General features: G+C 42.7%; 2 protein-coding genes across 18 annotated transcripts in view; one reads left to right on the forward strand and one right to left on the reverse strand.

Moving 5' to 3' along the window:
- The window catches only part of KTN1 (kinectin 1), a 160,787-nt gene extending 155,698 nt beyond the window's left edge, over positions 1 to 5,089 (reverse strand). For all 17 annotated transcript variants that reach the window (XM_050798211.1, XM_050798224.1, XM_050798216.1 and 14 more), the window contains exon 1: positions 4,918 to 5,089. The gene's annotated coding sequence lies outside the window, so the exon portion shown is untranslated. The remainder of the gene's footprint in view (positions 1 to 4,917) is intronic.
- Positions 1 to 16,990, forward strand: part of ATG14 (autophagy related 14) — a 457,705-nt gene that overhangs the window by 243,287 nt on the left and 197,428 nt on the right. The window lies entirely within an intron of this gene.

The following is a 16,990-nucleotide window of genomic DNA, read 5'->3' on the forward strand; positions in this document are numbered from 1 at the left end:
CTAACGAATGGTCCTAATTATGTGGGGTATGTAAGACGGTCTCCACCACACTCTAACATCATTCTCAAAGGCTCCATGCCACTTTCTTCCGCTCTGACCATCCCTGAAAGAGTAAAGGAGCAAACTGAAAACCACATGTATCCAATAATGAGGTATCCATCAAAGGAAGGAATGCGAGATTTTTTGGTTTTTTTGAGACGAAGTCTCACTCTGTCACCCAGGCTAGAGTGCAGTCCGCATGATCTCAGCTCACTGCAACCTCTACCTTCCTGGCTCAAGCAATCCTCCCACCTCAGCCTCCCAAAAAGCTAGGATCACAGGCACACGCCACCATGCCAGGCTATTTTTATATTTTTTTTGAGAGATGGGGTTTTGCCACGTTGCCCAGGCTGGTCCCAAACTGCTGGGCTCAAGCAATCCACACACCTTGGCCTCCCAAAGTGCTGGCATTACAGATGTGAGTCATCACACCCAGCCAGGATTTAATTACTGCGTTCAACAAATCCTTATTGAGGACCTGCTACATGCTAGACACTGCTCTGAACTCTTAAAGAGTCATCAATAAACAAAACAGAGAAAAAGCCTACCCTCATAGAAGCTATGTAATACTGTTGTTTGGGGGTTATGGGGAAGAGACAATAAACACAACCAGGAAATTATACAGTACAACAGAAGGTGACAAATGCTATAAAGAAAACAGAGCAAAGTACAAGAATCAGACGTTAGGGGAGTGCAGTTTTAAATAAAATAGGCAGATCTTTTTAAGAAAGTGACATTTAAAAAGCAAAGACTGGACGGAGACAACAAGTCATGCATGTATCTTCAGAAAAAACACTGATCTAAGGAGGGGCAGCAGCCAGTATAAAACACAGCTCTGTTTCCTCCATGGCACTTGTCACCTTCTTGCCAGGAGAAGTCAACAGTATATAATTTCCTCATTGATTGTGTTTATTATCTCTTCCCCTTGCCCTCAAACACACACTATTACATAACTTCTATCAGGGCAGCGCTTTTCGTCTGTTTTGTTTATTGATGGAGCCTAAGTGTTTAGCGCAGTGTCTGACATGTAGCTGCCCCTAGGAAAGCCAATGGGGCCAGAGGAAATAAGCAGAGGGAAGATAGTAGCTAATTTTAGAGGTAAGGGGGAATGGGGAGAGTGGAAGTGTCCAGATTCTGTATGGCCTTAAGGACATAAGAACTTCAGCTTTCACTCTGCATAGAGAAAGTCACTGTAGCATTCTGAGAAAATAAGTGATATGATCCGGTTGTTGTGTTGGAAAGACTGTAGAGAGTACAGAGGCAGCGAGATCAGTTAGGAGGTTAATTACAGAAATCAAGGTAAGAGATAAGAATGGCTTGGACCAGGCTGGTGAGCAGTGGAGGCAATAAGTACTGACTGGATTCTGGTTATATTTTCAAGATAAGACAGAGCACAGAATGCCAAGTGTGAAAGAAGTAAGTCAGGGATGACTCCAACGTTTTTTTACCTGAATGTTTGATGGAAACATCAAACATGTTTGAGGAAAAATATGGAAGTTTAGTTGGAGCTGACCACTGCACATCCAAGTGGATAGGCCTAACAGGATATGTGGAAAGTCTGGGTTGGAAATATAAATATGGGAGCCATCAGCATATAGGTATTTAAAACCATGACACTGGATAAGACTGTCAGAGGAATATAAAAAGAAAAGTGAAACAAGGACTGAGCAAGTCAACTTTAAGAGTAGAAGACGTAAGACAGAACTAACAAAGCAATTAGTAATGAGACAGCCCAAAAAGCAGAATGTCCTGGAAGAAGAGCACAAACAAATTAAATTTAGTGTATAAATCACTTTGCTGAAACCATATTTAAGTTATGGAACAGTTTTAATCATCCTGTAGTAGTTAGGATGACTCGTAAAATACTAAATCACAACTTTTTTTAGGTTATGTCTTATACATTTCCTAGGAATATTATTTTTCCTATCAGAGTATCGACAAAACTATTGTTAGAATTAAAAGTATATCTTGCCTATTTTAACATAAAACCAATTAAAAGCTTGTACCATTTTTTAAAAAAGAAAAATAGCCTAGTTTTCACTGCTACCTCTGTCAAAGACCAAAAACACATTCAAGCACAACAGCCTGGCACAGTTGTAAACTGTCATTATTTCTCTTTCTCTAGACCTCAGACACAGGTTATATTAAACTCCTTAGTTCACAGCACATAACGTTCTTCCCCTTACTGATTAATTTTCTATTTACAGAGGTGGGGAAAAGGTTTATAATCTCATCTAGACCAATGTTTTCCCGGTGATTTGAAAATGAATTACATTTTTTGATTGGGACACTCAAAGTCATGTTCACAGGAACTGAAAGAGGAAGCAATGAAATGCAATTCTCTTTGGGCATGAGTGATCATCAATGTCACTTCTAGAGAAATAGTTACTTGCTTCTATCCTCTAAGTATACTCTGGATTTACCTTCAAAGTCACTAAAAACAGTACAGAGAACAAGCAAGTCATAAGGTGTATTCTCAAATATATGAATGATCTTGCAAAGCATGATTTTTCTCATTTCCTTATTACATAGCAGGTCAGATTCCCAAGAGAACCAAAACCTTCCTAGAACCATTTAAGTTCATCAACCATTTTATATTTTAACACAGCATTGGAGATCTTTTAGGTTAAAACTTCATTTGCTATAAAAATTATAAGCACACAATTAAAAATACATCTTCCATTCAAGTTAAGAACTTAACTTACACATATTAAATGTATAAGACACATTCAACTTTTATTTAAAAAATTATGATTCAGTATTCTACGTGTCATCTTAACCATTACAGGCTGATTAAGAACTTTTAACCATAACCTAAAATTCAAGTTAAGAACTTAACAACAGCGACAATCTTAATATGGGTTCTTTAGAAGTTAAGCCTCAAAAAGGTTTTCACTTTTTAGGCTCTTTTAAAAAGCCATATTGACTGATATTAAAAATATAATTATTAAAACGATCTCCCTACCAAAAGCAGATTAACGTCTATAAACTAGAAGGGAGCCTGAAGTGAGGCATTTTTAGGGAAAAACACAGTATCAAACAGAAGAGACTACTGGTATTAAAAGAACATATAAAGATCTAAATTGGAAACAAAATTGTAAATGTCTCTTCATAATGCTGACCCTGAATCATTAAGAGTTAAATACTTGATATTCTTTATAATTTTCAAGTATTAAGAAAATTTTTCAATATATCTCGTTATATTTTCAAATTCATTATCAGCCTCAAGTAAATTAAGTAGAACACCTTATTCTCTAAGCTCACTAGCCAAGGTATTGTTATGTCTGCTGAAGGCTAAAAAATTAGAAGAGACATTTGAAACTCAATGTTGAGGTGGAAGGGGAACTCATCAACAGACCCAGCTATTTCAGGTTAGATCCCTAAAATAAAGACAAAAGGAAAAAGGGGGAGAAAAAAAAAGAGCCTTTTTTAACAGGCAACACATCAAATATGAAAGTCTACTGCAAGGCATGTCTACACAAAATACTCAAAGAGTAATTTAGTGTTATTCCTGGGAACATTATCCCCAGTCTCACCAGCAATTGCTCTGGACCAAACTGGAGACACTGTTGCCATTAGCCTGCTAGGTAAGTAAGCTAAGGAAAACAAATGCAACCTCATTTAGCAAAACTTCTAACTTTAAGTTAACTCCTATACAATTCAGAACGTTTAGTTCACCGGAAGATGCTTATCTTCGGCTAGGCTGGCTATGGGTGACTACATTTATCAAGGCTTTCCACAAAGTCATCTCAAAACACACACACACACACACACACACACACACACACAACTTAACAGTTAACTTCAATTGTAGCTCTTTAAGCACTACTAACTTAAATAGCTGCTAAGGAATTCGTCTGACAACACAGTTCTGAATTTAGATTCCCCCTTCCTCCCAGAAGAAAGAAGGGCCAACATCGAACAGCTTACTTTTAACCTAACCTAGTCAAGGTGCAGCTGGGCCAGGCTGGGACGCCGCTGCCCGCGTCCGGGGCTGCCCACTTCTAGTGCACCCAGCGCCTTCACCGCCAGCGTGCGGGGCTGCACATCCCACACCAGGCGTATGGCTGAGAGCCAGACGACTTCTCTAGACTTCCCGTGTAGTTTTCCGGCGAGGTCCCCAAGGCCAAAAGTCTCACTGTTGGAAACTGAAGGGGTCAGGCCGAATCGCTAAGAAGACACACCCCTCGGGGAGAGGAAGGGATAACTTCGCCGGTGTCGAGGGTGGTCCACGGATTTTTCCAAAGTCCCCGCAACGCTGCTTTCCGTGCCCAACCGCCTCCCGCCCTGACCTAGGGACTCGCAAAGGGCAGAGGGAGGGGCGCCGGGGAAGGGGGCGAGCGCCCAGGCCGCCGGAGGCAGCGGCGAAGACTGGAATTCCAGCATGGCGTAAGCGTGGCCCAGCTCCGGCCCGGGGACGCCGCCGGAGACGCGCTGCCTCCGTCCACCGACCGAGGAGGCGGTAATCCGCCTTCCCTCCTGGGGCCCTCAGGCCTGGCTAAAAATAGGTGCCTCGGTCACCCCAGGGCCCTCTTGGGTCGACCTCGCCTTCGGGAGAGTCGTCCTTGGGGAGAAGGGGGGTATCCCTCGGCCGCGCCCCGGGCGCCGCGACAGAGCCGGGGTCGGACCCGGGGCGGCCCCGCGAGGACGAGGAGGTCCCTCCGAGCCCGCCCCCTGCGGCGTCCCGGCCCCAGCAGGAGCCCGGCGGCGGCGACCGGATGCCCGAGGCCTACCCAGCGGGCGGCGTCCGGACCCCGCGGCCGCGCCCCCCCGCCCGGCGCGGCCCTCCCGCCTGCCCCAGGACCCCGCGGCCGGCGCCGCCTCCCCCCGCGCTCCCTGCAGCCGGTGCCCGGCCCGGTGCGGCCTGCTCTCCCTCACCCTGTGCGGCCGGGGAAGGAGACCGGGAAGACGCGGCGGCGCCGGCACTACAGCCCGGGCCGCCCGCTCCGAGGCGCCGCAGCCGCCGCCGCCGCCGCAGTCGCTCAGGTGCCGTCGCGCCGCTCGGCAGGAAACGGGCGGCTTCGGGGCGGGGCGGCCCCGGCACGTCCCGGCGTCTGGGCCGGCGGCGCCGGGAGACCGGCCCCTTAAAGGGACAGACGCCCGCCCGCCTCTGCCTTCGCGCGCCTGCCCACACGCTCCGGTACCCGCAGCTCGCGGCTGGCCGGCTCGGGATTCCGGGCTTTCCTCCCGAGACCGCGTCCCAAAACTGGGCCGAAGGTGGACGTTCAGGAGCTGGAGGCTCCGCGGAATCTCCTGCGTTCAGTAGCCCCGCTCTCCCCTGTCCCGGAGATTGGTCTCGTCTTGCGCGACGCTCCTTCCAGGGCACCACCTGGCTCCCCACGCCTTTCTTTTAACTTAAGCAAACGGCACTAGATTTACCCCCTGAAATTACTGGAAAACGACATCCCCCGTCCCTTTCTCCAGGGGATCTCTGAAATCTCCTTCGGGCAACGCTAGCTACAAACGGAGAAAGAAATTAGAAAGCGACCCACATAATGGTCGGGCACGGTGGTTCACGCCTGTAATCCCAGTACTTTGGGAGGCCGAGGCAGGCGAATCACCTGAGGTCAGGAGTTCGAGACCAGCCTGGCCAACATGTAGTGAAACTCCGTCTCTACAAAAAAATACATATATACAAAAAATTAGCTGGGCATAGTGGCGCACGCCTGTAGCCCCAGCTACTTGGGAAGCTGAGGCAGGAGAATCGCATGAATCCAGGAGGCGGAGGTTGCAGTGAGCCGAGATCTCACTTCTGGGCTCCAGCCTGGGCGAGAGAGTGCGACTCTCCGTTTCTCTCAAAAAAAAAAGGAAAGAAAAGACAGCGACCCAAATAAATTGTGTGCAAATATTATGAAAGTGTTGTGTCTGCCAGCTGGTAGCCATTCATAAAGCCGAGGTAAAAATTTAGAAACTGCTGCGCGAGGATGGATGGGCCCGGATCTCTGCTTATTCGTTTAGCTCTTTGCTGAAAGGATGGCAGCGATCCTCCCGGTCCACTGGCAAGTGAGTTTTGTGTGGATTGTTTATAGATGATCAATCTCTCACAGGAGGCCAGGCACTGCCCCACTACATGTACAAAACACTCCAAGCTCTCCGCAAATGTTATGAAGGTTTAAAATAATCCAAACGCTTCCAGACTGCATAGAGATACAAAAAATTAGGACTCACCACCACCACCACCTCGCCCTACATCTGACAAAGTCGGAACAGAAGCAATTAAGAAATGAACAGCAGAACCGTTTCTACACCAACAGAATTTCCTGCACATGGGCTGGTTAAAAGTATCTATACTTTTTATTCTAATCATTTCTAAGTTTTCTAGAGCACCTCCAAAATACAAATGAAAACTGCGCGCTGTATAAGTGGCCTGAGATATTGAGAATTCTGCCAGTCTTCAGTCACCGTTCTCCACAGATGCATTCTGTCTTATTTTAACTCCAGAGGCGTCCTCTTTTTCCTTTCTCATTAGGATTACTGTGCCCCTCAGCGGCTCCAGAGCCCTCAAAGCAATCTATCTCTGAAGTACTGGCTATCTTCTGAGCGTGTGCCAGAAGATCCAGCTTTGTTGAAAAGCGAAGCCATTAGTCCCTTAATACAAAGGGGAAGTGTATCATTTATGTAATGGAGTTTAAGGGCTCTTGATTAGCTTACAGACAACCATGTAATTTCCTCAGGTTAGTACTAAAGCAGGTTTTAGATTAGAATTAAAAAATCATATTTTCCTGACCAGTAAAACCGCAATGTCAGTTACAGGCAATAATATTTTGGTGCACTTGTAAGACAGACAGACAGTAAGTGGAGTTTAGGATTTTCTCAAAATATACTGCTGCCTATATTAAAGGATGACTTTGTATCACCTATTTCAGCTTTTCTGGCGTTTAAACTTTGACTATTGAAAGGGAAGTGGTTGAATGCTTTATTTTTTATAAGCTTTCTATTTATTCACATAAAAACAAAAAGATTTACTAGAGGCTGAGCGCAGTGGCTCACATCTGTAATCCCAGCACTTTGGGAGGCCGAGCTGGGCATATCACCCGACGTCAGGAGTTCGAGACCACCCTGGCCAACATGGCGAAACCCCAACTCTACTAAAATACAAAACTTAGCCGGGCATGGTGGTGCACGCCTGTAATCCCAGCGACTAGGGAGACTGAGGCAGGAGAATCTCTTGAACCTGGGAGGCGGAGGTTGCAGTAAACAGAGATGGCACCACCACACTCCAGCCTGGCCAACAGAGCAAGACTGTCTTATAAAAAAAAAAAAAAAAAAATTCACTAGAAATACTATGCATCTCTAGTGTTATGCATAATAGGCACGCCCTATTATGAATTAACACCAACCCTCCAGGTTTTGAAGTGTAGTATAATATAATGTAATTAGCTATAGTTAACACATATAATTAACCTAAGATATAATTAACTTTGCCTGCTATTTACTACCCTCCAATGCCACTGAAACCAACAACTAACTTGTTAAAAAGGATTAGCAACACACCCAGCATCTGAGGTACCTCTAGTTGCAACAACTAATAAATTAAATTTTATTGAAAACTATAAAGTCTAAATACTGTTACCTAAAGAGCTCACATCCTTTTTTTTCTTAATTTAACAAAATTGCAATTTACTGAAGACTGTCTTCTGAATTTTTTGCATGTAACAACGCTTTCTTCTGAGTTTGGGGAAAGTTTTAAAGACAAATAATACATTCCTGTCCTGCAGATGGAGGACAAGCTGGCTATTCCTGTTTTGACTAGGGTAGTTTTCCCATAAGTGGTGACTTGTGTAGAGATTTGAGTAATGCATGAGTAACAGATTATATCTCTTGACTCCACAAGATCAGGGATGGCAGAAATGAAAGTATGATGGAAGCAACTGGAGGATTCCAGGTCCACTTTCACCCAAGTAATGGAGAGGGAAAGTTCCTCGAAACTTCTTCGGCTGCAGATCTAGAGGTCATCAGCTATTCTAGCAAAGTATCTGTCACAGAAAGGTGCTTCATAAAGGTCTGCACTGTGCTCCTTTGACCTGTATCTTCAAGCATGTGCTTTCATAACAGATTAAAGGTGACTGAAAATTATCTGCCACTCATTGCATGACAGGTGGGATCTATAGACCTCCCTCTTGAATCTAGAAGGATTCCGTGACTGCTGTGACCAATGAATATGGCAGAAGTGATGCTTTGCCAACTTCTGGGTCCAGGCTATATAAGACAGGTAGTTCCACTCACTGCCTCTTAGATCCATGTAAAAAGTTCATACATCTTGCTGGAAAAACCGTGTAGAGAGGCCCTGAGACTACACTGGGTGGGAGAGGGGTTCAGCTGGACCATCTTCCAACTGTTCCCACCAAGATGGCAGAAATATAAATGAAGCCTTCTTGAACTCCAGACCATCCATGCTACAAGTTCAATGCCACCAAGCGACCCCAGTTAATACCACATGGAGCAAAAATATCACCTAACCAAGCACTGCCTGAGTTTCTGAACCCTCCGAATTCTGACCCCATACAAATAAAATAATTTTTGCAATTTTTTTTATAATTTGTCATGTAATAGATAAATGGAACAGCCTTCTTCCACTTTTTAAAATAATAGCTGCAAGAAATCTTATTCAAGCAGAAGGAAATTTCTACTTTGTTCATGCAGTCTCAAGACATCCCTGTAGTCTTTCAAGGGAAATTTAGGCAGAAGTAGGTGGAGAGGTAAAGCTATTATGTAACATTACTTAACATGATTAAAACCACCTTAATGTCTCCCATCCTCAAAGGCTGCCAGTGAAATGGAAGCTAATGTATTAAATGATGACAGAGAAACTAGTATTTGTTGTGCATATGCACTGTGCCAGGTGTTTAACATATCTTAGCTCATGTGGTCCTCGAAACAACCCCATATTGTAGTAACAGGCTCACACGGGTAACTAACTAGTGCAAAGACACAAGGCTCACAAACTGGTACTTGAACCTAGAGCTGTTTGACTCCAATTCCCATGTACATGCCCCAATACTATGTTCACTCCCAAGGTGTAAATCTTTAGGTACACAAACAACTAAAATGTGAAGTTTCATTTATACATAATTTTTGCTTATGATATCTTTTTTGTCACTTGCATAAATAATAAGATATGTAACTTTAAATCAGCAATATTATATTGACTATCAACCAGTTTCATGTAAATTTTTCTAACAGAATGTAGCATTGAAATGTGTACATTTTTGTCCAAGTACACCTAGCAATTGGAAGGAAAAATCCAAGCCACTTGGATGCTTGATTCTGTGATTTTTTATACACTTCCTTATAATAATTTGTTTTTTCTTTTTAGGTATTGAATTTGCAACTACAAAACCTGATTTTCCTCCCGGTTCTGCCCCTTTCTAGTAATGAGACTTTGGACAAGTTACTTCATTTCCCAGAGCTTTAGTTTCCTCACTAATTAATGGAGGCCAAGAGTTAGTTCCAAGAGTTAGTGTGAGAATTATTAATAAATGAGATAATGTATTTTAAAATATTTTTAAGCTACAAAATAGCATGTAACTATATAACAGAGTCCACCTTATTATAGGGTCTAAATATAAATAGGCATTATTTAACCTATAATGTATCTGATAATAATAACCACCCTAGTAGCTACTTTTCATATACTACATATAATTACAAATTGTAACAACCTCATGGGATGTAATTACGCTCAGGCTTAGGAAAGGAAATAATTCACAACAGAGAAGTGTGCAAAAGGAGGAAAAAATAGAAAGAATGAATGAAATAACCTGCGTAAGGGCAAATGGCTACTAAGTGGCAGAGCTGGGACTGGAACTCCAAAGTTCAAGCTCCTTCCTTTCTACCAAACTATTCCCTACATGCTAACAGGCTAGTTTACAACCTGCTTGAACAGCAGGAAAAAAAGGGAGATTTGATCTCTTTCTTCTCACTTTTAGCCCAAACCTCTCTTAGCCTCACCACATAGGGGGGAATCCTTTTTTAGAGGGGTGGCGGGGAGGCAGGGGAGAGAGACAAGGTCTCACTCCCGATGCCCAGGCTGGAGTGCAGTGGCGCAATCTCAGCTCACTGCAGCCTCAACCTCTGCGGCTCAAGCAATCTGCCTACCTCAGCCCCCCAAATAGCTGGGACTACAGGCACATGCCACCACACTAGGTTAATTTTTTTATTTTTTGTAGAGACAGGGTTTCGCCATTTTGCCCAGGATGGTCTCCAGCTTCTGGGCTCAAGCTATCCATTCGCCTCAACCTCCCAAAGGGCTGGGATTACAGGCGTGAGCCACCATGCCCAGCCCAGCCCTTATTTTTAAAAAATTTTACATATAATTCAACACTCTTTCTCAACAGCTACTTACCCAGTGTTTAAAGGTTTAATGTCCTTCACAGTTATGTAATTCTTCTATCACTCTGAACTCAATCTCAGAAACTTTTTTTTTTTTTGAGACGGATTTTCGCTCTCGTTACCCAGGCTGGAATGCAACAGCGCAACCTCGGCTCACTGCAACCTCTGCCTCCCGTATTCAAACGATCCTCCTGCCTCAGCCTCCCAAGTAGCTGGGATTACAGATGCCTGCTAGTGTGCCTGGTTAATTTTTTGTATTTTTATTACAGACGGGGTTTTACCATGCTGGCCAGGCTGGTCTCCAACTCCTGACCTCAAGTGAACCACCCCCCTCGGTTTCTCAAACTGCTGGGATTACAGGCTTGAGCCACCGCACCCGGCTTCAATCTTATAAACATTTTAAATTTCATGTTCATTGTGAAAAAAAATAAAAATTAAAAATTAAAAAGAAGTTTTGAAAAATCACCTATAGTTTTATATCTAGAGATGACCCTGAGTAACATTTTTATTTCTTTCTTTTTAAATATCTGCATACTTTTATTGTAATTGTGATAGTAAATACTAAATGAAGTAATACACACCAAACTTTTAAATAATATCATGGGGTTTTTTTAACATCTATTTCTTTCTGACTTTAAAATTAACAAATAAATTTGGGAAGACTGTTTATATATCTTAATATATATTAAAACAGATGGAATAAAGAAACATGGTAAGTTACCCTTGATTGGATCCCCATACAAAAAACAAAGTTATGAAAAATGTTTTTGGTCCAAATGGGAGGTGTTTGAATATGGACTGAATATTGAATAATATTAGAGGACTTGTTAATTTTCTTGGGAATTATATGTGTGCTTATACTACAGAATTATGTACAATATCCTTGTGTTTCAGAAACACCCATTTAAGTACTTAGGAGTAAATGATGTCTGTAACTTACTTTCATTTCAAATAATTGAGTAAATATATATATATAGATAGATAAAGATAACATGGAAAAATGTCAACAGTTGTTGGATCTAAGCGGTAGGCGTGCAGGTGTACATTGCACTGTTTTTCAACATTTCTGCATGCTTCCCAATTTTCACAATAAAATACTGAGGGAAAAATCCAAAAGGAAACTATGGCTATTGAGGTCGGGTGCGGTGGCTCACGCCTGTAATCCCAGCACTTTGGGAGGCCGAGACGGGCGGACGACGAGATCAGGAGATCGAGACCATCCTGACTAACACGGTGAAACCCGTCTCTACTAAAAATACAAAAAATTAGCCGGGCGTTGTGGCGTGCGCCTGTAGTCCCAGCTATTCGGGAGGCTGAGGCAGGAGAATGGCGTGAACCCGGGAGGCGGAGCTTGCAGTGAGCTGAGATCGAGCCACTGCACTCCAGCCTGGGCGACAGAGCGAGACTCCATCTCAAAAAAAAAAAAAAAGAAGATGAAGAAGAAGAAAACAAAACTATGGCTATTGTAGAAAAGTTGCAGAAAAAAAATGTAAGAGCAAAACCCAGTGGTTTGCAACCTTTTCTTGTGTCTTCTGTGGTGGTTACTTTTTCTGTAAATACTTTAACGTGTTTATTAAAAATCAACCTTGCAGCCTTCATCCTCTAATCCAATTACCCATGCATCTTATGCTGCCAGTGCTCTCCTAGCCTTTGGGGCGTTGGGGTGCAGCTGGGGAAGTCTGGAAGGTTTTCCATGGCTCTCTTTAATAGTGAATGCTACATTTTTGCTAGTAAGATCCCTAAAGAACGCTCCCAGTAATGGAAGGTTACTTTGTAGTTCTTTAGTCCTCACTTGACACGTCTTATTTGTTTGGAAGGTTAGATCAGTTTTAGTTGATCAGTATTAGCTCTTCAACAAGGCCTAAATAAGAAATTTGGTCAACATACGGGCAGCAGGCTGCCATATACGTGTCATATAAGAGAGAAACAAAAAACAAAAAAGTTCTCTTCCACTGCCTGCACAACCTTCATCCTGACCAGCTATGTTGCAGGGACCTGGCCTGAGGAATCAGGCAAGAGAATGTGGATATGTCAGCATAAACCATCACCACTGCTGTCCAAATAACTCTTAATATGACCAGGCAAGGGCAGATCAGTAGCAACAAATCAAATCAAGTCAGCAAATATTTATAACATGCATAGCATCCTGTTAGGTGTCTGAATGTAAAACACGCGTTCAAAAATTTTTGTGCTCCAAAGTGGTGCTCACATTTTAAACCTCGCTCCTGTTTACTGACTCCTATTCAGCTCCTTTGTGGTAATGCTTGTATCCCAGCCAGCCCTTACCCAGTGTTTTCCCCCCGCTGTAGTATGACAGCTCTGTGATTAACCTTCACAGGCTTTGTTCCATTTATTTTTGACCACATCTCCAACTTACCAATTTCTTTGATCTGAGTCAACAATTTTTTTAAAGGCACCTTTTGGTACTTCTGTATATTGTTTTGGAAATTTTCTATTTATGAGAAAAGGTAAATAGATTCCAAGCTCCATTACAAATCATTATTCCATGAAGGCTGTAGAATACTTTCTCTAGATGCCAAGTCTCATGACACAGAACTCGGGATGTCAGCCTTTTCAGCCCCCTCAGGGACCTCATTCCATTAGCAATGCCCATTCTGTCTGTATTTCCAACCTCTCCCTCTCTGTCAGTCGTTAGTGCATTGAGAGCTCTCTCCACTTAAATGGGAAAAAAAAAGTTACTTCCAACTCCAAATCACCCCATCTACCTCATTTCTTGCAAAGCCAGGTTTTTGGTTGGTTGGTTGGTTGGTTGGTTGGTTGGTTGGTTGGTTGGTTGGCTAGCTGATTGGTTAGTTAAGAGTCACTTACTTAGGATGGGTGTGATGGCTCACATCTGTGATCCCGGCACTTTAGGAAGCCGAGGTGAGTGGATCGCTTGAGCTCAGGAGTTTGAGACCAGCCTGGGAAACATGGTAAAACCCAATCTCTACCAAAAAAAATACAAAAATTAGCTGGGCATGGTGGTGTGTGCCTGTAGTCCCAGCTATTCCAGAGGTTGAGGTGGGAGGATTGCTTGAGCCAGAGAGGTGGAGGTTGCAGTAACCTGAGATTGCACCACTGCACTCCAGCCTCGTGATAGAGTGAGACCTCTTCTTAAAAAAAAAAAAAAAAAAAGGAGTCACTTACTTGACAGTATTTTCACTCACATTCACTCCTCATATTATGGTAGTCTGCTTCTGTACCCACAACTAGATTCTGAAACACTTTTCACCAAAGTCATCAATGACATTCCTGCTGCTAACTCTAGGGAAGTATCTCAGTCTTCATCCATCTGGTAGAACCTCTCTGTTACATAGGATGCCACTGATCACTTCTTGAAATGCTTCTCTTTCCTTGACTTCAGTGGAAACCTCATCCACATGGCTCTTCTGACACACCATACAACATTGCTTCTGACAAACTGATTTCACAGCAGAGTGAGGCAATGGGCAAAGAATTCACAAGAAGCAGCTAACATTACAGAATGGTTGGAATGGCTATCAAAAAAAACAGCTTTGGTGACAAATGAGAGACAGAGACCATGGCATTAGAGTGCTGTTCTACCAGATGCAATATGTGCTTCAAATCAGCTACAAAACTGTATGACTTTTTTAAAAATCTGTATGACTTTTTAAAAAATCTGTAGACAAAATATATAGATGCAGAAACCAAAAGGAAGAAGTGAGAATGGCTCTTAATTTTTTTCCCCCTTTTTTTTGAGGCAGAGTCTTACTCTGTCTCCCAGGCTGGAGTGCAGTGGTGCAATCTCCACTCACTGCAACCTCTGCCTCCCGGGTTCAAGTGATTCTCCTGACTCAGCCTCTCGAGTAGCTGGGATTATAGGTGCATGCCGGCACGCTGGGTAATTTTTGTATTTTTAGCAGAGACAGGGTTTCGCCATGTTTGCCAAGTTGGTTTTGAACTCCTGACCTCAGGTGATCTGCCCACCTCGCCCTCCCAAAGTGCTGGGATTACAGGTATAAGCCACTGCACCCTGCACCCCGCCAGCTCTTATTATTATACCTAATGATCTCTGCATATTTAGAGGTCTTGGTTGCCAGGGGAGGAAGACTTCTATCAGGAGATAAATATGTCCTATTTGATCTGAAAGTCGAGGCTTCCAGGTGGTCGTTTATGTGTTTCTCCAGCCACCAAACAGATAGAGAAGGGACATACTCTTCTTACTGGAATCATGGATCCATACTACCAAGGGGATCTGACCCTGCTTAGTTTTCTCATAACTACGTTAACCATCTCATAGCAGTTCGTCTAAGACTTTTTCAGTTTTATCACTCAAAATCTCACATGCTGGAAAATCCCTTACTCCTAGGCAACTTGGGACAATTGGTTGCCCAACTAGCTTCACTAGGACATTGAAGACACTCAAGCAGAATCCATCCCAATCCTCCCAAAGTAGATCCTTGATGACATGCAAACTTATTTTGCATCCCAGGGAGAAATGTTTGCAGATAGCATTGGCTTGCTCCTTCACTGGCTTACTTCTATCCACAGACATCATCCTCAGTGGCTCGTATGCCTTTGAGGATGGAGTAGTGCTTCCCTGGCAAGCTGAAGGGAAAACCCTACATGTCATATACTTGAGCTGATTTTTGTTCTTTACTCATATTCTCCCAGAATGATGTACTACTTGATCTTTAGTGTTTTTTTGTTTGTTTGTTTGTTTTTTTTTAAGACGGAGTCTCGTTCTGTCGCCCAGGCTGGAGTGCTGTGGCCGGATCTCAGCTCACTGCAAGCTCCGCCTCCCGGGTTTACGCCATTCTCCTGCCTCAGCCTCCCGAGTAGCAGGGACTACAGGTGCCCGCCACCTCGCCCGGCTAGTTTTGTTTTTTTTTTTTTGTATTTTTTAGTAGAGACGGGGTTTCACCATGTTAGCCAGGATGGTCTCGATCTCCTGACCTTGTGATCCGCCCGTCTCGGCCTCCCAAAGTGCTGGGATTACAGGCTTGAGCCACCGCACCCGGCCCGATCTTTAGTTTTTTAAATGAATTCTCTCATTAATCTGATTTTTCCAGCACCATGGAAAATCTATGTTCAAGAAGGGATCAAGAAATCATCTAACCCAAACCCAAATATTTCATGTTCATCTGCAACTGCCCTATTATTTAAAACTTCGTTATTTTTGTTTTGGCTTATGATTTGCCATGTTCTCCAGGCATTCATTTCTTCAACTGACCAAAAATTACACTTGCACATTTGATGTAGTGAGTAATTTACTTTTGCTTGTATAATGATGGTAAACTCAGACTTTCAAAACCTCAGTGTTCTCTAGCATCTCATCAAAAATCACTACTCAATGAGAGCTTGTTGATGAGGACGTTGGTCTGCTAAGTCCCATTTTCTATTGTGTCTTGGTAATAACATCCGTGATTGTCGAAAAATCTGCTTCCATATGGACCCGGCTTACAGCACCAACCACAGAGTAGAACTCAAAACCAAGATTAAGATTTATTTCATTTCATATGAGAAACAACTGAGATAAAACAATGCCATCCCACAAATCTTCCACTGGTGCTAATCTCAGTCAAATAATGGGGTAAATAGACTACTGGTCTTGCATTTTGCTCTCATGAATCAGTCCTCTAATTTTTTGAGGTTAGCAATAAAGAAGAACAGAATTTGTGACACCATTTAAATTGTAACCAAAAGATATTCATTATGCTTAGAGTCTCACTCCAGTTTGTCAGAGTCTACCTCCTGTAAAATTGCCAGCAAAGAAGGGGATTTCTAAAGAAAAATATTTTTTACCACGTTTTTCCTTCTTTGGGTTTAAAAGTTATTATTTTATAACTTAATTTTCTTTGATTGAGTGTATTTGGACTGTTATGGGAGATCTCAATTCCCACTGGTTCAGGAGTTTGAAAAGAAATCGGCATTACAGAAGCACCAAGATTAGCAACAACAAACTCCTTTCAGCTTCTAGCCTGACAATAGAGGATATAATGTTCAGAGTGCTAAAAGGACCAGACTCAAGCATCAATGCTCCACTAAGTTCTATAAATAGTTTTGTCAAAAGTCATTTATTATTGAGAAAAGAAAATAACAGGTGTCTTGCAAAGAAAGTTTTTATTAGAAGGAGGAGTGCAAATTAACAGCCAGAGCATTACACAAGTCTTCAGGTTGAATGATTTCTAAACGTTTTTTTTCCCAGTGTCTTTTCACAAATCTTTTAGTTACTCTTGTCCCATCAGTGGTAGGAGTCTACGTTAGGCAGGAAACTATTATCAAATAGCTTCAGAGCGAAACCAAATCTAGCATAGAGCTGTGAGATCTTTTATTAAGAAGTCAGGGAAATTTAAGGTGGCATCTCCTAGGCCCTTGCAGACAGACAGAAGAAGGTCTTCTTGGGATTTTAAGAGTTTATCTTGCAGACTTTCTCTGTTTAAACAGCAGGGCCTCCAGGAATATAAGGTCATTGTCCCACAACAGCTTCAGAGAGTCTAAGGAAGATAAATACTTATATCAAGAGGTTTGTGGGCTTGGCTTTTATATGATGGGTGGATTATAAACTGATTATAAAAGTCCACAAAGTTTTTAAGGTAATTATATTAGCTTGATCTGAGAAAGAAAGACAGTACAGCACCTACCCTGATTTTACCAG

The sequence above is a fragment of the Macaca thibetana genome, chromosome 7, assembly GCF_024542745.1.
Source record: "Macaca thibetana thibetana isolate TM-01 chromosome 7, ASM2454274v1, whole genome shotgun sequence".
In the NCBI taxonomy this organism is placed as follows: Eukaryota; Metazoa; Chordata; class Mammalia; order Primates; family Cercopithecidae; genus Macaca; species Macaca thibetana.